The sequence below is a fragment of the Mus musculus genome, chromosome 10 (assembly GCF_000001635.26).
Source record: "Mus musculus strain C57BL/6J chromosome 10, GRCm38.p6 C57BL/6J".
In the NCBI taxonomy this organism is placed as follows: domain Eukaryota; kingdom Metazoa; phylum Chordata; class Mammalia; order Rodentia; family Muridae; genus Mus; species Mus musculus.
In genome coordinates this window covers 95822403-95847404 of record NC_000076.6, presented here as the reverse complement: position 1 = coordinate 95847404, position 25002 = coordinate 95822403, and the positions used below count along the sequence as shown (strand labels likewise).

At 42.4% G+C, this 25002-nt stretch overlaps 2 long non-coding RNA genes across 5 annotated transcripts in view; one reads left to right on the top strand and one right to left on the bottom strand.

The window, feature by feature from the left end:
• Gm33377 overlaps positions 1-25002 on the bottom strand; it is a 79491-nt gene that overhangs the window by 49407 nt on the left and 5082 nt on the right. The window lies entirely within an intron of this gene.
• Gm33543 (predicted gene, 33543) lies at positions 4495-23432 on the top strand. 4 transcript variants are annotated; one of them, NR_169126.1, is made up of 4 exons: positions 4495-4562; positions 19275-19368; positions 21421-21555; positions 22192-23432. It is a non-coding gene; the product is annotated as a predicted gene, 33543 (long non-coding RNA). The 4 variants fall into 4 exon arrangements; NR_169125.1 differs by having other exon boundaries at positions 4495-4713; NR_169124.1 differs by having other exon boundaries at positions 4495-4726.

Here is a 25002-nt window from a genome sequence, read left to right as displayed (position 1 = left end):
AAAAGGCACAGCACCATGCCAAGCCATCCAAACCATTCTGAAGTTTACAATGCGGTGGCAAGCCCCGTGCAGGCTCACTCTTGTGCAAGCATCACCAGTATCAAGCTCCTTAAAGTCTGCCATCCTCCACAGAAACAGTAAACCATAGCTCTCCATGACTTCCTTCCACCAGCCCTCACACCACCCTTCTGAGTTCTTTCTATATGGAGTTGGCTATTCCAGGCACCTCATAGAGGTGAGATTACACAGGACTTGTCTTTGTGGCTGGCTTGTTTCACTTAGCAGGGTGTTTCCAAGGACCTTTCACGTTGCAGCCTGTGTCGGTTTCTTTTCTTCCAAAGTTTGAATGCATTCTATTGCGTGCATACACCCACACTGTTTATCTATTCAAGAGTCAGTTATGTCTCTCAAAGTCTGTTATGAATAGTGCTGATCTAAACACAGGTGTGCAAATACTCATTTAAGTCTCAGCTTTCAATTCTTGGGGACATAGACCCAGAAGTGAAACTGCTGAGTTCTGTAGTAATTACCATTATTTATTTTGGGAAACCATTATAATGTGACTACATTTTACATTCCTATCAGCACTGTGAATGGGTTCAGATGGCTCCAAATCATCACCTTTACTGACTTTCTGGGTTTTTGTTGTTTGCTTTTAGTCATTGGTGTGTGTGTGTGTGTGTGTGTGTGTGTGTGTGTGTGTGTGTGTGTGTGTGAAAGAGAGAGACAGAGACAGAGACAAAGAGAATTGGTATTTTGTTGCAGTTTTGATCTGTGTTTCTTTAATGTTTAGTTCTGCCAAGCTTGGTTTGAGTGACTTTTGGTCTTCTGCACATTTTCTTTGCAGATATGTGGGTTTGAGTTCTTTGCCAATTTCAATATCAGGCTGTTAAACATCACCATGGAATTCTGGGCATTATTTACACAGTCTTTCATCTACCCACATTACAAGTCTTTCTCTTGGCAAATTGGAGATAAACCCCATCCCCCCTCACTTTTCTTTGCTATTGTAGCCAACTGAGAAACACCAACAAGGAAGCAGATGAAAGATACTCTTAGTGCTAAATTGGTAACCCAAAACATTTTTACATCTATTGTGTGTGTGTCTCTCTCTGTGTATTGTGTAACTATATGTCATGAGGGCAGGGGCAGGGCCTGAGGAGGCCAGAAGAGGGTGTTAGATCCCCTGGAGCTGGGGTTACCAACATTGTGAGCTGCCTGACATGGGTGTTGGGAACCGAACTTGGGTCTTCTGGAAGGATAGCAAGCATTCTTAACCCCTGAGACATCTCTCCAGTCTCTAAAACATCTTATTTTTTTTTTAAGTTTAGAAGAAATAATTGAATTCTGACCTGCATTCATTGGGTTTTATAACTAAAAAGTGTTGAGAGAAGCATCCTGGCTTCAGGTGTAGACAACTCCTGTTCTTCTGTTCTTAGAGAAACTGAGACCCTTTTAAGGAGGAGGTGATCAGCTCGGACTCTGTGGTTTCCATATTACAAAAAAAAAAAAAAAAAAAAAAAAAAAAATGGTGGTATCCCTCCATTCATGTTAACCTGTCACCCCATCAGCAAGTGCCAGGCAGGAGACAGACTCTCTTTCCCTTGGAGTTACCAGAAAAGGCCCAGCATGGTATTCTCCATCAGAACTGATTAAAGCTTAGCTATGGAGCTTATATAACAGCACTTGGGAGGTTGAGCCAGAAGGATCAGAAGTTCAAGGCTAGCCTGGGTTCAAGGCTAGCCTAGGCAACACACCTTTGAAACAATGAGACACTGTCTTAAACAAAAATGATAAATCCTTCACAGTATCATTATGCCCAATGGCTAAGAAAACATCTCCAGGCAATCTGAAGTGTTCTACCTGGGGGGTGGGGGTGTGGGGGGTGAGGGGGCAGACATTGCTCTGGTAGGCAAGTGTTGTCACTATTGACTCTTGTCATGGTTTTTTGGTTTATTCCTTGTATGGTTAACTTGCTCCAATTTATGGAAGGAGGAATCTCTTGAGTTGGAGGTGCATTACTGGTGGTGGTGGGGGACTATATACGGAGTCTCCTTTCTCATAATGTATGGGGCCAGTGGGCTAGAAAGAAAAGGCCATAGAAATAATTATGTTTAGGGAAAACACACTTTGATATGGATGACTATTCAAGGCAATATTTCAAAGTAAATAAAGCAATTAATTAATCATTCAATTCTGCCTATCTAATAAAAATATAGAAATGTGACAGAGCACTGAACATGAAGATGAAAGATTCAAGTTTGTGTCCCGAACCCTCCATCTGCCCCTTACGTGCCTCAGACAGGAACTTTGACCTGGATAGCTGATTCAGGGTAAGTATGCAGGAGACAGGAAGCGTGAGCTACACTGAAGAGTCGGATGGGGTATCTGCATTTTCAGGTAGTGTGTGGGGAAAGTAAGAATGGTGTTATTCTAGTAATAACTGTGAGTCTTCCTGAGTTTACATAGAAACGGAAATCATTCACAAAGAACATTTCGATGATTAGCAGTACCATGCCAGTTGAGACATGGAAAACCGATCCCAGGCCGTGGCTCTCTGAATGTTTTGATGGAAGATTCCCTAGGCAGGACAAGAGATCCAATGTCCACAGATTTCACTCAACTCCAAGTTAAAAAGCTATTCACACTATTCACAGGCTGCAAAAGCAAGCACTGGAAAGTAACATCTAAATCAGATAACGAGAACAACAATGAGTGTGTCCAACCCCAGACAGTACCTGTGACGTATAGATCTGAGTGAGTGATATGAGTGTGTGGACGTGTTACAACAAAGGTAGTACTTTCTAAATATGGTGGAATGTACAACTCTTTGCTGGTGGGTATACTTATACAGTGGTTTTAAGGTTGACAAGCATTGCATATAAGCAATCTATCTTAGTGGGTGTCTTACTTTTTTTTAATTAATTAATTAATTAATTAACTACATCCTGACTGCAGTTTCCCCTCCCTCATCTCCTCCTAGTCCTTCCCCTTTCCCTCCCCTCTCTCCCCCACCCCCTCCACTTCTCCTCCATTTCTCTTCAGAAAAGGGCAGGCCTCCACAAATATCATTAGTTGTAAAAAATGATTATTAATATCTATATTATTAATTACTGCTAGAAATTAATACAGTGGCTCTTATTTCTTAACCAGCTAGTTCCCCAATCAACCACACAGAGACCTTTTAATAGTTTAAAGCTTGGGCCTTATCTGGGTAGACTCTCAACTAGTTCATCTAAGTTAATCTGTCGACCTAGCCTATCCAGCCATGTGGCTAGCTATGTGTTCCATGTCTGTAGTAACCTCCATTCTGTCTCCTCTCATGTCTCCTGGTGAAAGGCCCTTCCTCTTTTTCTTCTCAAAGTTCCTTTCTCTTCCCCAGGAAGTTCCACCTTCTGCTTCCTGTCCAACTAACTGGCCATCAGATGTTTATTAAAGCCAATCAGAGAATGCCTTAGGTAGGTGAGGAAGGACAGAGACACAAATTCATACAGTGTATCCCAACAACTAGTTACTTTTCTATTGCCATAAACAAGGCACTATGACCAAGACAACTTATATGTCAAAAAGCATTGAATTTGGAGCTTTTGTAGAGTTTAGAGGGTGAGTGTCTGACCATCATGATGGAAAGCAAGGCTGCAGGCAGGTCCTGGAGAAGTAGCTGAGAGCTTACACGTCATCCACAAGAATGATACAAAGAAGGAGAAGATGGAACATGACCCTGTCTTAAAAAAGAAAAAAAGACAGCTCCTAAGGAACAATACCCAAGATTGTGCTTCAGCCTACACACACACACACACACACACACACACACACACACACACATTCATTCACACACATATACATATACACATTCATACACACACACACACTCACACACACACTCATACTCACACACATTCACACACATATACACATTCATACACACACACACACACACACACACACTCACACACTATACTGAAATGGGGAAATTAAAAGCAGAACTAGAAGGAGCTTCCAATCTAGTAGAACTAGTAAGTACTGAGAGAGATCAAATATCTGAGATCAAAGCCATGTGAATGATTGACAAAGAATATGGTGTTCTTCCAACACTGTGGTCTTGAGATTTTCTTTGCTGTAACTAAAGCCCAGTAACTTATCAGAGTTGCCCATTAACAATACACCACAATAAGGAGCATAGCCTGAACTTTCCTCTTATCTACCTGCAATGCAGATACGCACAGACAATACCTCTACCATCTGTTCTTGCTTCAAGAGTCTGTGCGCCAGTAAACATAAAATTCCCTAAAGTAGCTGTAAAAATGCTGCGCTATGCAAATCACCTCAACCATTTAAGTCTTTGACACTGCCTACAAAAATAGCTGCCCATAAAAGAGAATCAGATGCGGTGAATAATTCACATGCATGCCCTTGTGTGGGCGGGAGCTGGGTGCTGTTTGCTTTGACGTGGTGAAACCCACAGTTAGAATCCAGACTTCTACCTAGAATCTCAGTCTGAACACTTTCAAGGCATTGACAGTCGCAGAACTGAAATGAATGAAGGTTCTAGTCACGGAGCCGTGAGTTGCCATAGTTTTTGATGACTTATTTTTATTTTTGTTCTCTCCTTACCCCAAGGGGCTTGTCCTGTGCATTTAACCTTGACACCTATGAAGTCATGCATTTCCAGAGAACCTGGAGGACTGCAGGCACCAAAGAATGAGGGTAGAGGTATGCAATGAAGGTAGAGAATATTAACTGTAAATGTTTGCTTATTGTGTTCTGAGATGTTCTAACACACTAGGGAGTCTTCTAAACATGGAGAAAGACCACTCTTTCCAGAACTAGTGAATTATTTTTTATAGTGTGTTTTATAATTATTTTTATAAATGTGTTATACATAGAAACTAGCCAATCCCAAGCCCCCATCACTACACACTTTTCATCTCACCCGCAGACACTAAGCCAATATTACCTATGCCCTATATCACCCCAGGGCCAAGTGAGGGGCAGGCATGCTCAGGCTCCTGAAGCCCCCCCTGGAACATCAAGCCTGCCAATGCTGAACGGCTCACTGCCCTGCTTGCCTTTTCTGTAAAACAAGCCTATAGTTTATGATTTCCCCTCATTCCTTTCTGGCTCCTGACCAAACCCAGTGATTTTCCTGTAGCCCAGAATGATGGACATTCATCCTCTTCTTAGAAAAAATAAGTGATAAATTCTTTTTCCAGTAGCATTAGCTTCTCCATGTCACTTAGTCATGTCCATAAATTAAATCCCACAGGTATAAATGAGGCAACTAACCTTTAGTATTTTTGAGAAAGATGGTCATTTGGTTTCAAGCCTGGCTCAGAGGCAACCCATTGTCTCAAAATATAGCTTAGGATGAGAACCAGATATGTCATTTGTGAGTCTTCCTGTTGCCACGTGGCATAATGGTGTATGTTGAAGCACTCTTGGGTTGACATTCTATAGGGACATCAAAGTCTAAAGAAAAAAAGTGTGTGTGACCTATTGAAGATGGCAGTAATGCAAATCTATAAAGGCAGTGAAAAAGTAGAGCCCCCTCTTTTTTGAACGTTCTTCCAATTGCTCATATATCGCACTGATAACCATCAGTGTATATTGCAGTGAACATTGATTGGCTGACTGCCCAGCTCTGTGAGGGGTACCCCAGAAATATGAGGGGTACAGCCATCCTCCACTATACCCTCACAGCAAAGCTAGGAACTTGACTATCATTCTTATCCCATTTCAGAGCAGAGAAGTTAGGGATGAAAGACAACGATCCAAGGTCATGCTACTGTCCTCAGACTTGTTCCACACTCTGCTCTCTAAACCCTTGCTCCAATGCATCTGTCAAAGCTGAGTGAGGCAATTTCTATCCCATGACACAGGATTCAAGAGCACAGTTCCCCTTGCAAATAATGAGTCCATCTGAAAACCTCAATTCCTAATTAGCACCTCCTATTGGTTGTCCGATGGGGCCAAGGTTCTTTCCAAACCAGACATACTTTTGGTAGGTTTTTAGAAAGTTCAGATCCAAAACACATTGGGAAATAGGCAACCCTCTTAGACTCCAGTGATTGCTTTTCCTAGATTCGGTGTCCTCAGTACTTCTGTTAATGACCCAGGTCACTCTATCTTTAATAGTCCCAGTTCACTCAGTCCTCAGTATTCTCTGTGGTCAGTGGCTAAATTATTTCTCTGTGCTTCTAAACACATCAGAATTTCCATTCTGTCTTGTTTGGAAATCTGTCAAGAGCTTCGTTCCGTCGGACTTGCTTTTGATTCCAGCTGTATAGTTATATAAGCTATGGCATGATTTCCTCTTCTGTAAGGTGGCAATCATTAGCTCTGACTTTCTCAGCTCTCTCCATCTCTCTGTCTCTGTCTCATCTCTCTCTCTCTCTCTCTCTCTCTCTCTCTCTCTCTCTCTCTCTCTCTCTCTCATTTGTGTATTTGTGTGTGTGTGTGTGTGTGTGTGCGTGTGTGTGTGTATAATCATGTTTCTTCATTAGATGCTGGAGGAGAGCCTTGAGTGTCATCTTCCAGAATGCCACCCACTCCCTTTGAGGCACTGTGCCATTGATTGGGAGCTTACCAATAATAGTCTTGCATGGCTGGCCAACGGGATAAAAATGATTCTCCTGCTTCCTCTTTTCTAGCACTGGAACCATAAATGTACACCATCACACTTGAAACTTTAATGTGGATTCTGGATCAAACTTCATTCCTCTTGCCCACAAGGCAAGAGATTTATAAAGCACCCCTGAATCCCTCAGTTTATTTTTTTAAAAGATAAGAACAAGTCCAGTGTGTTATGCTAAGACCAACCCTTAACATGGCTAATGTGTTATAATGATTGTTTAGCCATGGTGAAATAGCTCTCTGATTTCCACTTATGCTGTTTGGAAATGAAGTATTACCAGCTTATGGAGCTACAGAAGAGACAGGTACGTTATGACCTCTTTCCCAAAACAGCTTGGTAAACCAGCCATAAACGTTAGCACTGGCCTAGCACATCTGAGAATTCAAGAGATACCTGGGAAGTCTGCTGTAATTAGATGATAAAGTAAATGAAATTTAAGTAAATCTGGTGAAGAAATATGAGGAATACAGTCCACAGTTTCTCCAAAGGGTTGAAAAAAAAAAAAAAAACCTTCAGTAGAAATGAGAATAAGAGGGAGAGAATGTCAAGGGTCAATGCTTTTCTCAAGTTCCTCCTTCCCCTTTCTGGCCAGTTGACCCTGACTATGCCATTCTGGATGTCAGTTTCATCCCCAGTAAGAACAGAGTGTTTGCTGGGATGATCTCAGAGACCTCTTGCTGTTGAGCCACTCTACAAGTCAATGACACCATTGTCCCTCCCCTTGTCCTCTGGAGATATTGTTGCCACAATAATTAGCGTTGCCCCCAAGTAACATCACGTAGCAAAGTCCAGTCACGCACAGGAATTCTAGGCAGTGTGAGGGTGAATTCTAATCCCTCTTTGTTCATGCTGTCCTTGAATAACCTTGGGCAGGGCACCTAACTTCAGCTAATTCCCTCTGATACCTCATGACACAGAAAGTTCATGGCTCTACTAACTGATTTCTAACTACCCTCCAAATGCCCTTACGGTGCCACCTACAGAAAATCATAAATTTAGGCTTTTTCCCTGAATAATTCTCAGCTACAGTGTGTTTTCCCTTCAAGCTTGGAAGCCCTCTTTTTCTTTCAAATTATAATCACTCTTTAAGGAAGGCTAAATTTAAGTGAAGGTTTAAATAGCCATCATATCTACAGCAAAGTCAAGGGTTAGAAGGAAGGCTGATTCTGTACAGTGAAGCCACCATACTTTCATTGGACTGCAACAAAAAGTAGAAGCTGTATTTTATCAAATATTTTTGAGTAGATGTATTTTCTAATCATAGTGACACTATAAATCCTGCCCCAAATTTAGCCAAGATTAATATTTTATTTATTAATTAATAATAAAGTGAAAATAGTGTAAATAGTATGTTTGACATTACAAAAAGGGATTTACATAGGATGCCTATTAATATTTAAATCAAGTGGCTTACACAGTAGGTGTTTCCTACTTCGTGTAACTATTGGCCAATGAGAGGCTTTCTTTCTGCGTTGATTGACTGAGTATCTTATGGTGGTTTGGATGAGAAATGTCCTCCTATAGGCCCTGTACCTAAATATATGGTATCCAGTTGATAACCCCTTTTGGGGAAGTTGTGGAACTTTTAGGAGATAGGACCTTGCTGTAAGAAGTACGTCACTGGGAGAGAGCTTAGAGAGTTTACATTCTCTTCTTCACTTCTCTCTCTCTGCTTGCCACTTGCTCAGCACCTGCTCCTGCCATGATGCCTACCAATGACCGCTGTGCTTTCCTGCTATGCCTACCAATGACTGCTGTACTTTCCTGCTATGACGGACTCGAATCTCTCTGAAATCATCAGCCCACATAAACATGCTTGGATACATTTCCTTGGCTGTGGAGTTTTATCACAGCCACAGAAAAATAACTGATATGCATTTCAACACCATGACAGGGAACTCATCTTCCAACCCTGTTGTTCTCAGAGTAAGGCCATCGTCTCCATTTGAGCTTGCCTAGTGGATGCAATGATTCCAGGTGTACATAGACAACCGCCAACAAAGTAGAAGACCCACATGTGCCTTCCTACAGCTTAAGAAATGCTGACCCAAAAGGTCCCCCTTCAGGTTCTCCTACACATATCCTTTCAAGGATCAAATCCAATGTGGATCTGTATGTCAATCCAGGAGAATGAGATGGTGGGGATTGCATCCTAAGGGACCTCTGTCTCACCTTCCTTTGACATGTGGAATGTAACCACCCCAGCAAAATAAAACTGGTTTCCACTGGATGGTCCAGCTATGCTAGGAAATAGCCGTTGAGTAGACAGCCAAAGCATGTTATCATTTTAATAAATAATCCTGAAGAATTAATTATCTTAATCTGGAAGAGACTGCAACCCAGAGATGTTAAATAAATTGCTGCTGTGCCACACAGCTGGAAACTGGAAAAGTCTATATTAATAACCATCAAATAGATAGTTCTGAAATGCCAACTTGTGTAAGAAGCATTATAGCATTTCATTAAAAGGTAGATTATCATACTCCATACCCAGATACTCTGATTCAATAGCACCCCCCCTTCCTCTCTTCCTCATTTCTTCTCTTCAGATGGGTCTTGTGTAGTCTCAGTCTCCTGACTCTTCTTCCTCCACCTCCCAAGTAGTGAAATTACAGGTGCACAACACCTTTTATTTCTTTATTTCTAATAATCTTACTTAATTTAGACACAAGTAGCCTATAAACTATATTTTAGTCAAAGATCAGACTGGATATCATTTGAATAGAAGTCTGACTTAAAACAAAATGGAGCTAATTTTCAGGGAGTCCCAGAATCGCTGTCTATAAAAACGAGGTATCACTCTAAACATCCCTAAGGAAACATCCCATCATAGTCCCTCTGTAGTTTGTAGACATTAACCCCATCTACTGCCCACAGGGTGCTCCCTAATAGAAGAAGTATAAAGATAGCATATGTAAATGAAGAGAGTGAGGTCAAGAGAAACTTTACAGATTTTCTGAGCAACCATAGGAGAGTATTAGAAGATTTATGGTTGAAGGTAGTTAACTGTTTGGAGTACGGGAGGAATCTATCATGTCTCCAAATATTGATAGGCGTCATGGGTCCTGGATGCTCAGAATTAGCACTGATGTCCAGAAGCTAATCAGAGGCTCATTTTACTGTATTACAACTGAGAACAGACTGATGAACACTGTGCAGCCATATGAGGCTCTCAGCTTCACAAAGCACTCTGAATCTACCCAAGCAGAGCCGGGCGGACCCCATGCTTGTCCTCAATGCAGGGTACTCTATAAGAAATGAAGCACTGTGCAGATGTCTCTTAAGATCTGGTGCGATCCTCCTTCAATCACATGCTCTGCAAACTGACCTGAGTTCATTTTTCACTCCTGCCGTTTCTACTGAACTCTCCAGATGCTACATTTCATGCATTTTTGGTCTCCATTCTCCCAGATCAGTGGGATATGTCTGTCTCTTCATGTCCTCATAGCATCTAACTCTAAACCATGCTATATACACTTGGTGTATATACTTGGAAAATTAAAAAGAATGATCTAGAGCAGTGAGTAAGCACATTCAGATGACGACATTGACCAAGACAAAATGTGACTTTTTGGACATTTGTCCTGTTTTTATCACCTTTAAAAAAAAAACACCTTTTGAAATCACATTTGTCACAGAATACACTCACGGACCTTTGCACTTAAACTTTGTGGCAAAACTATTTCTCAATACACATGTCCTTTCCCCACTGTTCATCTTACTCACAGCCCCTAGCAAATCATGTAGACTTGAGCATACATCGTCCCCCATGCCAGAACCTGAACAATCCCCCGTGATACTTCTCTATTTCTATCTTAGGTAGAGGAGGAGCCCCAGCTAAATGTCAGGGGCAGAGTGGTGGTTGGAAGGAGAGGCAGGGACGTTGCTGAGAAATTTGCCTCCTGTAGCCTACCAAATTCTTCTGTTGACTAAGACTGGCAAATCATTAACACATGGTATAAAGCTTTTCTTTCTCTCCCCCTCTTGTTTTTAATTTCTTTCTTAAAATGTTTGTACATTTATCCGCTTACCCTGTGGGCGTGCCACACACATACAAATGCCCAGTGACACCCATGTGGAGGTCAGAGGACAACTTGCAACACGATCTCTCCTTCTACCACGTAGGGCATGAGGCTTAAACCCAGATGTTTTGGCTTGTCCACAATGTGGAAAAGTCACTGAGCCAATGTGCCTGCCCACCTGTTACTTTTGTTTTAAAGCTCTGCCATCTCCTGTTGCTGAGGCCTTTCAGAGAGAGCTACATCTGTCCCCTCGTCCTTTTCAGCCTTGATTCTTTTCACCATTTTACTTCTCCATGGGCTTAAACACCACTGGCTCTGCCCCCAACTCCCATCCTCAGAGCACCATGCTTCAGTCATTCCTATACTGTGGAATGACATCTCTCTGTCTCACCACATGGCCAAAGACATAAACCTTAACTTCTCTTCATTTCAAAAGTAAAACCCAGAAAGCCAACTGCAGTTCTTTTTCCAAACATGAGCAGAAGTATTATTAAGCAAAGACTGCTCCTCACACATTTCCCTGTTGGGTATCCAACAGGCTGGAAATGACACAACTAATATTCTGTAGGAATAGGGACAGTTATCCAAAGAAACAGTTATCCTTGGGCAAATAACAAAACAAAAATCTTTTTTTTTTTTTTTGCTCACTATGTTAGAACTTTAACATGAATTCCATATTACTAAAAATAAATAACTCTGGTTTAAAGTTTATTTATTCAAATAGAACAAGTTCTCAAAACATGTGTAATATTTGATCTTGCAATTTCACTTCCAAGAATGTATCTCTAATAATCAGAAAAAAAGGTACCACTATACCTACTTGATACTTCGTTGTAGCTTTATGTTTTTATAATGCAAATTATCAAACAGACGCACATGTAAGAAGAATACTCTCAGCTGCCAGGGGCCCAAATCTCGCGTGTTGTCAACATTTTCCCTAGTTCCTTCTCCATTTAGTTTCTGTTATTTTATTCACCTTTCTTTATATATATATATATGTATTTTATTAGGTATTTTCCTCATTTACATTTCCAATGCTATCCCAAAAGGCCCCCATAACCCCCCCACTTCCCTACTCACCCACTCCCACTTTTTGGCCCTGGCATTCCCCTGTACTGGGGCATATAAAGTTTGTAAGCCCAATGGGCCTCTCTTTCCAGTGATGGCCAACTAGGCCATCTTTTGATACATATGCAGCTAGAGTCAAGAGCTCCGGGGTACTGGTTAGTTCATAATGTTGTTCCACCTGTAGGGTTGCAGATCCCTTTAGCTCCTTGGGTACTTTCTCTAGCTCCTCCACTGGGGGCCCTGTGATCCATCCAATAGCTGACTGTGAGCATCCACTTCTGTGTTTGCTAGACCCCGGCATAGTCTCACAAGAGAGAGCTATATCTGGGTCCTTTCAGCAAAATCTTGCTAGTGTGTGCAATGGTGTCAGCTTTTGGAAGCTGATTATGGGATGGATCCCCGTTTATTCACCTTTCTGTTTTCACTAGAATAGCTTAAAATAAATGTCAACTTGACAGTCAACTAACTCATAGGGACTTCAATTTAAACCTCTGGGGCAAGGATTTTTTTTCTCCTTTTATTCAGGTTTATGGTGAAACTCAGTAATGATATTTCAAATTAGTATTACATTAATATCATTATTTTATATATCCAAGTAAGCAACAATTCCTTTGTGTGTGTATGGGTGTGGGAGTATGCATCTTCTGTCTGGGAGCCAGAAAAAGTACAGGGTATCCCGCACTCCTATTGTCTATCTTGTTCCTCTGAGACAGGATGTATCACTGAATCAGAATTCTGCTGCTGGCCAGTGATCTTCCTAGCCCTGGCTTCTACCACGCTATGGCAGGTCCTGGAGATCTGAACTCAAGTCCTCGTGTTTCTGCCACAAGAGCTCTTATTAGCTGAATCACCTCCCCGGTACAATGATAATTTCTTAATACCATCTAAATACAAGTAGAGTGCTGAAAGTGTCTTCTTACATGTTGTTTCAACACAAATCTAAAAGTTCTACAGGTCAGATTCATTAATAGTTCTCTTTTTTTTCAATTAATATGTATATATCTTGTCTCTATAATATGTGGTTATTTCTCTCCTTTGTGTTATTTCATTTATCAATTGAAGGAATCAAGTCATGTCATGTCATGTCATGTCATGTCATGTCATGTCATAGATATTACTCATGTTTTGGATTTGGTCAGTTGTGACGGCTCATGTCATTCAATGTCCCTTCGGCCCTGTAAACTAATGTCTCAAATGAGTTCAGGATCATGTTCCATTGTGTTTACTAATGCTCATAGGGCTCTGTGTATTTCCTATTACATCAGACAAGAGAAGACGTTAGACCTGTTCACGCCGTCATTGGTGACATTTCCACTGATTAGTAAACTGGAATTATTTTTCCAGCCTAATCTTTTGTTTTAGTTTTCTGCTGCTGTGACAGACACCATGACTGAGCTTGTAGAGGACTTCCTCCTCAGGTTGCTTTAGGCCATGCTCTGTTATCACAGCAGCAGAAACCCTAAGAGAGGAATCTTCTGGGTTCGCTCGCACTCTGCATGGTTACATTTACCCTTTCTCTTCTCTGATGTTCTAGTCAAATTTTTCTGACTTATCAGGTTCTGTAACATATACAACCATGTATAGATGCTGCCCCTTTGTTTTGTTCTTCCACGTAGAGCTAAAGAATATCAGTGTTCACCACCAAAGCCCCTGCTCTGTTTCCAGCCCCTCCTGGGCCAGGTACATTCCGTGTTCAATGGGTTTCTCAGGAAGCATAATGATTGCATACATTCTGAACTCTTGCATGATTAAAACTGCTTGCCTTGATATCCGAAGGACAACTCAAATAGCACTGCCTTGTTTTTAAAGACAAGAATGGAAACAAAATAAGCAACAGGCCAGGACTGGTTAAGGAAATAAACTAAGGTCAGTTAGGTAATAGAACCTAAGTCCATGTAGGCACTATAACGCTAAAACCACTGCAGTATAAAGTAGTAAACATCCTATAATCTTGCAGTGGCAAGCATGTTTATAAAGCGTAAGGCTCCCGTGACAGTATGTCCTCATGAGGTTAGGAAAATCAGGTTGAAATGTGCACAAAACATTTGGGCATGATTTTTCTCTAGCTATAGTTCATCCTTACCCTCTTCTTTGTGTTTCCCTGTCTTTGCAAATTGCAGTATTTGTGATCTGGTTGGAAAGAATATAGCTATTTATAGCAAGGTATGATCTGAAGTCTTCAGGTTTTGTTTTAGTGTACCATTTTTTTTAAAATCAATGCCACAAGACATCAAAACAGATAAATATTTAATATCTGAATCTCTAAAACAAAAAAAAAAAAATAAAAGAATAAAGTTATGTGCTGTCCTGCCAATACTCCACCTCTCCTAAAGATACTCTCCAAGAAAATGGTAGGTACTCTTTTTATTTAGTTAGTTTTTATTGTTTTTTTTTTTCTTATTGGATATTTTCTTTATATACATTTCAAACGTTATCCCCTTTCCAAGTTTCCCTCCCTCCTGGAAACACCCTATCACATCCTTCCTCCTCCTGCTTTTATGAGGGTGTTCCTCCACCCACCCACCTACTCCCACCTCCCTACCCTTGATTTCCCTACACTGGAGCATCTATCGAGCCTTCATAGGGCCAAGGACTTCTCTTCCCACTGATGCATGACAAGGCCATCCTCTGCAACATATGCAGCTGGAGTGATGTGTACTCCTTTGTTGATGGCCTAGTCCCTGGGAGTTCTGGGGGGGGGGGGGTCTGGTTGGTTGATATTGTTGTTCCTTCTATGGGGTTGCAACCCCCTTCAACTCCTTCAGTCCCTTCTCTAACTCTTCTATTAGGGACCCCGTGCTCAGTCCAATGGCTGGCTGCTAACATCTGCCTCTGTATTTGTAAGGCTCTGGCAGGGCCTCTCAGAAGACAGACATATCAGGCTCCTTTCTGCAGGCACTTCTTGGCATCCACAATAGTGTCTGGGTTTGGTAACTGTGTATGGGATGAATCCGCAGGTGGGACAGCCTCTGGGTGGCCTTTCCTTTAGTCTCTGCTCTATACTTTATCTCCATATTTGCTCCTGTGAGTATTTTGTTCTCCTTCTAAGAAGGACCGAAACAACTACACTTTGGTCTTCCTTCTAATTGAGCTTCATGTGGTCTGTGAATTGTATCCTGGTTATCTGGAGCTTTTGGGCTAGTATCCACTTATCAGCAAGTGCATACCATGTGTGTTCTTTTGCAATTGGTTACCTTACTCAGGATGACATTTTCTAGCTCCATCTATTTGCCTAAGAATTTCATGAATTCATCGTTTTTAATAGCTGAGTAGCTCCATTGTTTAAATGTACCACATATTCTGTATCCATTCCTCTGTTGAAAGACAGCTGGGTTCTTTCCATATTCTGGCTATTATAAATAAGGCTGCTATGAACATAATGGAGCATGTGTCCTTATTACACGTTGGAGCATGCCCAGGGTATATGCCCAGGAGTGGTATAGCTGGGTCCTCAGGTAGTACTATATCCAATTTTCTGAGGAACTGTCAAACTGATTTGCAGAGTGGTTGTACCAGCTTGCAATCCCACCAGCAATGGAGGAGTGTTCCTCTTTCTCCACATCCTCGCCAGCATCTGCTGTCACCTGAGTTTTTTATTTTAGACATTCTGACTGGTGTGAGGTGGAATCTCAGGGTTGTTTTGATTTGCATTTCCCTGATGACTAAGGATGCTGAACAATTTTTAGGTGCTTCTCAGCCATTTGATATTCCTCAGTTGAAAATTCTTTGTTTAGCACTGTACCCCATTTTTTAATAGGGTTGTTTGGTTGTCTGGAGCCTAACTTCTTGAATTCTTGGTAGGCACACATTTAAGAATAATCACTGTTAGTAAGAATCCCATGAGAATAACCTTGGACTACTCTAAGGTGGTTTGAGCAAGCTTGGCCCATGGGAAGTGGCACTATTAGGAGGTGTGGCCTTGTGGGAGCAGGTGTGTTCTTGTTGGAGGAAGAGTGTCACTATGGGGTGGCCTTTGAGGTCCTATGCTCAAACTCTGCCCAGTATGGAAGAGAGTTCCCTCCTACCTGTCTGTAGAAGACAGTATTGATCCTGACTGCATTCAGATCAAGATGTAGAACTCTTGGCTCCTCTAGCACCATGTCTGCCTGCAGCCTGCCATGCTTCCCACCATGATGATAATGGACCAAACCTCTGCAATTGTAAGCCAGCCCCAGTTAAATGCTTGCCTTTATCAGAATTGCTGTAATCACAGTGTCTCTTCACAGCAATGAAACCCTAACTAAGACACACTCCCATCAATTCCACAGCTAAATTCAAGACTTAGAGAAAGACAGTCACTGCTGCTTAAATTCACATGGAGTGTCAAGCAATAGCAAGAGTGGAGGAGACAAAGGGATGGCTTTTGATGGAGAATGATAGCAAGGACTCAGGCATCCCAGACTTGATGCTTTTCCTCTGCTTTCCCATTTGGCCAATTTCCCATTTTCCCTGCGAGCCGGGAGCGAACATAGATTGCATTTGCTGTACTGGTTATTTTAAGAACCCTTGCTTGTTACCTTATCACGTTTGATTCCCAGTTTCCAGAGGTGTCAAGTTTTCACAGTGAACGCACATTGCACTTCCCTCACTGAGAAACTGATAAATACCTGTCATTGAGTCAGTATATTATCCAAAGTGAATGGTGCCTTGAGCTAGCTTAATCCTGATCTGTCACCTGTTCAATGAGGACACAGAAAAGTTAAGATAAGACCTTGATTAGTCTCCTAAGTATTCATGTGTTGCCAATCTTTTCTTTGAGGGGAAGACTGGGTCTTTCACTGGCCTATAATTAATTCATCATGTAGGTGAGGCTGCCTGGCCCGTAAGACCTAGGAATCTTTTTGTCTCCCTACCATACCCAACTTTTATGTTTTATGTTTTAAAACAAATTACTTATTGTGTGTGCCACCACATAAATGTGTGGGCAGCCTAGGGGAGTGAGCGATCATTTACCAGGTGAGTGCTAGAGTTGAACTCCAGTTATCAGTCTTGGAGCAGTGGACTGACTTGTTGAGATATCTCATCAACCCCCAGGGTTTTTTTTTTAATTTGTTTTTTTTTAAAGATTTTATTTATTATTATATGTAAGTACACTGTAGCTGTCTTTACATTGTGAGCCACCATGTGGTTGCTGGGATTTGAACTCAGGACCTTCGGAAGAGCAACCACTGCTCTTACTCTCTGAGCCATCTCACCAGCCCTATTTATTTATTTTTTTAATGTAGGTTCTATCAAAGGATTGAATTTAGATCCTCATGCTTGCAAGGCAAGCTCTTTGCTAACTAAGGCGCCTCTCTAACCTCAATCAGTTGATTTTTTAAGCTAACATTTGCATTTTCAAAGTTTCAAATGTGACTTTGAAACCAACTGGTTCTTGTTGACTCAAATCTTGATTCGATGCAAAATGAATAAAACTTAAATAAGAAAAAGTCTCTCCATTTTTTTTCTGTCAAGTTTCCAGAAATTCTAGTTGACACACTAGACTGTAAATACTCCATCTCAGTTACATGTTTAATTGATTAAATAGTCTCTATTTCCAAGTGCACTTATAAATGTGCTATATTCAGGTTGCTATATTCAGATGTTCAACAGGACAAATTTATAACCAAAACAAGCAAAAACTTTTCTAGTATTTAAAAAGCTCTTGCTGTAATCTTAATCAAATAAACCCTAGACCACCAGAGAAGCAAATCTCTTAAATAGTCTAGCTTTGCTTACAGACTTTATCAAAATTTTTGTAACCTTCTAACTTAACCACCCACGGTTAAAATAAGTTTCATATTTTATACTGACATAAAGACAATCTCCTGGAGTCAGAACAAGCCAGGCCCTCTTGAAATAGCACATACTGGCCCTTTTCAGTGCAGCTTAATTTGGGTAGATGGAATTCAGCAGCCATTGGCCTAGGCTGAATTCAACTAATCTCTCTGTTGTCTGCTTGATTTCTGCATTCTTTTCATTTGTCCAGCTCCATCCACAAAAGACCCCATCTGTCTGGAAACCATCAGCCTTTCTTTGGCCTAAATTGAGCTGAATAGAAGTTATCCCTCAAAGTTGGCATGCTACCTTCTGAAGATCCCTTTGGAATGCATGTATCTGCCTTGGATGGAAATCACATTACCTAGCAATCTTACCATAAACATAAACACACACTGGTTTGGCACCACCACCATAAACACACACAGCTTTGGCTTCCTCAAGGGAGGGACAGTAAGGTAACAGGTTATTATGTGATGAATTCAATGCCTTTTAGAAGCTTTTTTTTCCTTCTCTCTCTCTCTCTCTCTTTTTAGATATTTGCTTAGAATGCTCTGTAGAAGGAACACTGGGCTTTTTGTAAGCCAGTTTGGAAGGCTTGCCTCCAAGGCAGTTACAAACTTAAGACATTGCTAGGAGAAATTCTATTGTATAAAGACAGTTTTGCTGGAAGAGGTTCACTGAGCATTTATTTGGTCCAATCTCATGCTATATACAAAGCAGGAGTGCAGGGACAAGAAAGTTCTATTTCTTCCTCTGTGCTCTAGTTACGAAGCAAGTTAGACTTCAATTAAGATACACAGAGTGGCACTCCTCCATCCTTGCCCCCAGATAGACTGCATATGAGAGAACCATGCAGAATGAGGAGAGGTGACATATCTGAAGAGAGAGGACATGAGGGCAAATATATGGGGCAGAGGCAGAGGGATTGTCAGAGAAGCCCCATCTGAGGAGTAATGAGAACACAGAACACAGCAGGGAGCATTGGTTCCGAAGAAAGGCCAAGTGCTTCACTCTCCAAACAGGAGAAGGAGAAGGGGAGGCTTGCCCTAAAGACTGAAGGACAAGAGTGAGAAAATGGTTCTAATCATTTGTAAGGACAGAGGCTATAGGAAGAGACGGAGGGCGGATCTGGACACCATCAGCCAATGGGGTCTTGGAGACAGGGAATGAATAATTTGGAAGGACATCAGGGCTAGGGATTTTGGGTAGAGCGATCTGGAGTTAATGACACAGCTGTGCAGGGCTGCAGACAAGCCAGCAGGGCAGGATAGAAGCTACAGCTAAAGACCGGGAGCCAGCGGGTTAGCAGGTTACCCTCTTGTCCATGAGGCATCCAGCTGACACCCTGCCAAACCTGAGGGAGAGAGAGATAGGTCACAAGCCCTCTGCCAAAACCCTACGTGAGCTCTAGAGACGGTGGCTGATGATATTTGATAGGTTTGACAGAGGATAAGGTGTGAGGGTAATTTATGTGTGGAGGGAAGAATATGGCCTGGGGACAATTTTAAAGGGTAAGGGTGGTATCAACTCCCAACACCCAGCCCAGAGGGCAGAGGGTGGATAAGAATGAGTCTCACCAAGTAATGGCGCTTGCTGCTGACCTTGACAACCTTGAGTTCAGTGCCTGGACCCCAGATGAAGGATGGAAAGAGCCGATATCCGCAGGTCGTCTTCTGGTCCCAACATACGTGACATGGCACATGCATGCCCACCCCACCCCCACCCCCAGAAAACATAAGCAAGCATTTTACAATTTTTTTGTTTTGTTTTCTGTTGTTGCTTCTTTTTAGAATGAGTCTTCTCTATCTAAGGACAAAAGAGAAGCAGGAGTCTCAGGAGATTAGGGTCCAGCTGAGGGCAGAAAGAAGAAGCTTGGTAGAAATGGTAAGAACGCAAGAATGGGGTTCTGAAAGCTGTAGAAGGCAGGGAGACAGACAGAAGAGAGAGAAAGCATCCCTAGACTGTCCAAAGAGGCCTTCAGTGGTCATACTTGTCATGAGGATGCTGTTGTGTTAACACATGAAAGGCATTCAGAGAAATGTCAACATGTAGTCAGATCTGAAGAAGTGTCAACCTGAGAGGGAAAAACATTACCAGGTCACACTTTCCCCAAAGTCACAAACATCCAGTCACACAAGCCCTAACGAACATATCATCAGGGCTGGAGAGATGGCTCAGTGGTTAAGAGCACTGGCTGCTCTTCCAGAGGTCCTGAGTTACCAGTTCAGTTACCAGCACCCACATGGTGGCTCACAACCATCTGTAATGGGATCTGATGCCCTCCTCTAGCACACGGATGTTCATGCAGATAGAGCCCTCATATACATAAAAATAAATAAATAAGTCTTTTTTTTTTTTTTAAAAAAAGAGAGCATATTATCTTCTTGTCACACAGAACTAAAGTCCAACTTGCAAAGAAAAAAAAAAGTCTGTCAGAGTTCCTGGTAGGTTTAGTTTCTTATGCATTTGAAGGTAGAGGCAGTTCACAAGCTTCAGATACACAATGTGTTCAAGACTACATTGGGCTAAACAATAACAACCTCTCCCAAAACAAAAACAAGTCAGAGGCTGAAGAGCTAGCTCAACAATTAAGAGTGTACGTTGCTCTCAAAGAGGACCCAGGTTCACTTCTCAGCACCCACACAGTGGCTCACAAAAATCTGAACTCCGGTTTCAAGAGATTCCGCACTCTCCTCTGATTTCCCTGGCACCGGGCATGCAGGTGGTTTGTGTACATTCATGCAGCCAAAAATACTCATCCACATGAAATAAAATAACCATGTAAAACAAGCAACTGGAACCCCCTCCCAAACAAACAAACAAACAAACAACAACAAAACCAAATTAACAACAACAAACAAAATCCTGTCTGGTAAATCATTTTTAAAATTTTTTAAAAATAAGATTACCACATGATTTGGTAACTTTTTTCCTAGATATGTCTCTGTACATATATGTATATATAAAAAATCAAAAGCTGATATCTGAACAGGTATTTTTATATATGTGTTTTGAATAGAAGTACTCACAGAAGCTAAGATACAGAAACCACTCCACTGTCACCTGTGGATAAGCTGTAGGTAACAGGCAAAGAGTGGAAAGTTACTCAGCCATAGCAAGGAAGACAATCTGGTCACACTCTAGTATAGGCGAACCCCGAGGACACTGCAGTAAATGAAGTTAGCTGGTCACAAATAGACGGGCACTGTACGATTCCTTCTCTATGAACTGTCCAATGTCAGGTTCACAGAGAAGAGAAAGGAAGTATCGTGTGGTTACCAGATTCTTTGGGAAAGGCAAGTGGTTTAATCGGTTTAGTTTTAGATTTGAAGTATAAGAATGTTCTAGAAATCTGTTTCTTAATAGTGTGGGGGGGCATACACAATACCACTGATGCACCCCAAGCATGACCATACATTCCTGTAAGCCCAGCACTGGGGGGAGGGGGTGGGGGGTGCTGAGTACAGGGGCTGTGCATTCCCAGGCAGTCAAGGTTACACACCCCTATCTCAAAGCACAATGTAACAGCAAGAAAAAAACTGAAGATTTTATGTTGTATGTGTGTGTTATATCACAATTTAAAAAAAACAAAAACAACAAAGACTAAAAATGGTCTCCTTTTCTTTGTCTAGTAGATGAAAAAGCCAAGAAAGGGTAACTCTACATCCCAGGTTGTCAGTTCACAGACACAGAGTCAGGACCACAACGCTGTCAGACTTGACCCTCACTGTGGGGACAGCTACATTTTCTTTCTCTTCCTCTTCTCCCTACCTTCCTTTTCCCCCTCCCTCTCTCCTTCCTGCCTCCTCCCCTTCCCCTCCCCCCCCTCCCCCCCCCCCCCCCCCCCCCCGCTTTCTCTCTCTCTCTGGTGCTGAGGTAGAGAAAAAAGAGGAGGTGGCTGATTTACGGACAGTGACTTTCCATTGAACCCAAAAGGGATCAAGACTCTCCGGCTCACAAATGTTCCCAGTCCATGCCCTTCCTCCTGATCTCATCTGGATTATTCAGATCCACAGGAGCCCACAAGCCACCCTGGAAACCTTGAGCCACTCACAACTCCTGGAGTCTGAGGTAGGCCAGAGAGCAGACTAGAACAGCTCTTCTGTTTTCCCAGCTGTTCCCCCTGCAATTTAGAAATCCAGACAGTCCCAGCAGAAAACAAGAAAGGAAACATGGGGGCATAAATCAAAATGAACTTGGTGTGGGGTCTCTGGTCCCTCCTCCACACACGGGAAGGATATCTCCCTTCCCCTTAAGGACAGGCCCTTAGGCTCCCCATTCCAAATTCCATAAAGGAAACATCAGGAAAGGTTCAAGAAAAGCAGGGGTGAAAACCAGCCCTCTGTCCTTAACAGGGGTGATGTCCCTGGGTTGCCTTCTATTTTTCCATCAGAGATTTTTCTTCCACACACAGGGGAGGGAGTGGGGGGGGGGCGTGTTTAAAGATTCCTTATACAACCTCTGCAGGTTCGGGCTAGGGCTGTTGATGTAAATAGCTTAAGGATTCCAGAAATCTAGGGTGGTTCAAAGTACCCTGCTCCTCCCATATTGATGTAGCGACATCCTAATTGTCCCATAGCCCAAGAGCTTGGAAAGTGTTAGGAAAATCTCCCTGCATAGCTATGTCCCGTGACGAAGAACTAAATAAAACACTTGGCAAGGACATTTCTAAAGATCTTTCCGCTGAGAAATATTTTTTTTTTTCAGCAACCCATCAGAGGTTGAACCAGGATGCCTATAAAAAGCCTTCTGCGTTCCCCTACATACTCTTCATGAATCCTCAGGAAGAATGGAATAAGACAAGGGTCAGAGAGCTGGAGCCAGATACTGAAGATGCCAGGCTGGCTGGAGGCACTGGCGGCTGCACTTCCTCAGCCTGTCTCCTGTCTCTCTGGCTGGCATGGCCTCTGCCTATACTCCTTTAAGGGAATTGGTCATGCTCCTGGCTAGCCTCACCTGTGTGTCTACTACTTATTGCATAAAGGAAAGGTTATTTCCACGCTCAGTTTTCTAGACACTTACAAGCACGGATCTGTGAATCAGTTATGGCAGCAAAGAATAAGTGGGAGATTCATCTTAACACCTGAACTACCTGCCATTCCTGTCTCTGGGACTTGCCTGCCATGTAAAAGCCAATTCAGGAAACATCAAGAGCCTCAAGCTAACCCTACAAAGCAGGGGCCTCCCAGAGCTCACACCAACCATAAAAGGAGAGAAAGAGGCCAGCAGCCCTCACTAACTCTACATCTGTCACATGCGCAGGATTCAGAAGACATGAAGACTTCTATACATCCTCTCAACTTCTCCTCCACCAGGCATTCCCATTTCCAAATTTCCGGAATCCGGAAACTATATTCCAGCCTGTGGTGGTTTGAATATCCTTGGCCCATGGAAAGTGGCCCTATTGGGAGGTGTGATCTTATTGGAGGAGGTGTTACCTTGTTAGAGGAAGTGTGTCACTGTGGGGGTGGACTTTAGGGCTCCTATGCTCAAGTTCTGCCCAGTGTGGAATCAGAGCCTTCTGGCTGCCTGTGGAAGACAGTCTCCTCCTAGCAGTCTTTAGATCAAGATGTAAAACTCTTGGCTCTCTAGCACTCTCTAGTCTTCTGAGCAGGAGAGAAGAACGCACTGAAGGGCAGGGAAGACCTGGAAATGAACAACAGCTCTTTGAAGGAGATTAGGGAGTAAGATGGTTTGTATATGCTTGGCCCAGTGAGTGGGCCATATTAGAAGGTGTGGCTCTGTTGGAGTAGGTGTGGTACTGTGGGTGTGGGCTTCAAGACCCTCTTCCTAGTTGCCAGGAAGCCTGTATTCTGCTAGCAGCCTTCAGATGAAGATGTAGAACTCTCTCATCCTGCCTGGATGCTGCCATGCTTCCACCTTGAGGATAATGGACTGAACCCCTGAGCCTGTAAGCCAGCCCCAATTAAATGCTGTCATTTATAAGACTTGCCTTGGTCTTGGTGTTTGTTCACAGCAGTCAAACGCTAACTAAGACAGGGAGGGAGCACACAGGCAGGAGTAATTGATTGAGACTACTGATTGTTCCCTGGCTACTGGTTTAGAGGTGAAGAAGAAATTGTATACATACTACATTATCCTCTTTATGAAACTGGGGCTGAAAAGGTCAACTTGGTTCTTTAATCAATATATTTCGTTTCCATAACATATATGCAGTCTTGTACAGATAAGAAGTCATACACTATTATGGATTAGAATGGACTCCAGAGTCCCTTCTGCTCTTTAATGCTTATAAACAAAACAGAGCAGCCAGGAAGGTGAAATAAGTGATACAGGAATCAGTTGTGACATCACTTTGCTCTGAGCACTGGGCTGGTTGCTTTATCTTCAAGACCTCTGAACCCAAACCTTTACAAACAGCTGCTCACCTAACATCGCCACTTAGGTGTGCAATGACATCTCATCCGTCCCAAACCAAGCTCCCCAAGTCACATCCCAGCCTCAGTCTTTCTCACTCTGGACAATGAATGGCAACTTCAGTCTTCCAGTCTCTCAGCTAAGACCTTGGGGTCATATTCGACTCTTCTATCTCATCCTAAACCAATCTAGCAAGATACTGTCTTGATTCTACCTGGAGAATGGAAGGCAGAATGGTAATGCTTCTCGCCTCTATAAAGCCACCATCCTGGTCCTGACCACATGCATGTCTCATTGGGAATGTATAGGTAAGGAAATCTGTTCTTACCACAGTATCTAATGGATCTTTTGAACATGTCAAATAGTGTCATCTCATGGCTCAAAATTACCAACAGTCTACCATTTTATACAGAATAAGAGCTCAAGTCCTTTCCCACTGTGACACTTGTAACCCATCTGGATCCTCTTCTTTCCCAGATACCATCTGAAAATACCCCTCCCCCTGCTGCCGTAGTCTACCAGCCTCCCGGCTTTCTCTCAAACACATCCCCACCTCAAGTGCTTCTTTAAGTTAGGACTGTGATCATAGCTGTGACCCCACCTTGCTGAGAATGGTAGTCAACGTACAACGAATGTGTGGGGTATTTCTAAGCCTAATCTTTTCCATTTCGGAAGATCAACGAGTTGATTTTTATACCGGGTCTGCTTTTCATCCGGAGGCCATATTTTAGCTTTTGAACTGTGTACCTGACATCATGAGCTCTTACCTGGTCTGTGAGATCATGCCTTCCAAAGGCAATCTCTGATTTAGGGAAAAAAAAAGAAAGGTAGAAAGAGCCCAATGAGCTCATGTGAAGCATTCCAAGAGACACAGAAAATTCCATTCTACCCACACAGCTTGGACTCCTTGAGAAAGCCTTGGATTCTCACCATTAGCAGAAGGGTGTGTGTGTGTGTGTGTGTGTGTGTGTGTGTGTGTGTGTGATCATGCATGCACGTGCACTGAGAGAGCTGCGCCTGTGAGCAGTGTACATATACACACTGGGAGAACTGATATCCCAAATCCCAAACAACCAAAAAAAAAAAAACCAGTCTTAACTTCAAGAGACATTATGGAAAACCTGGGATTCAGAAAGAATA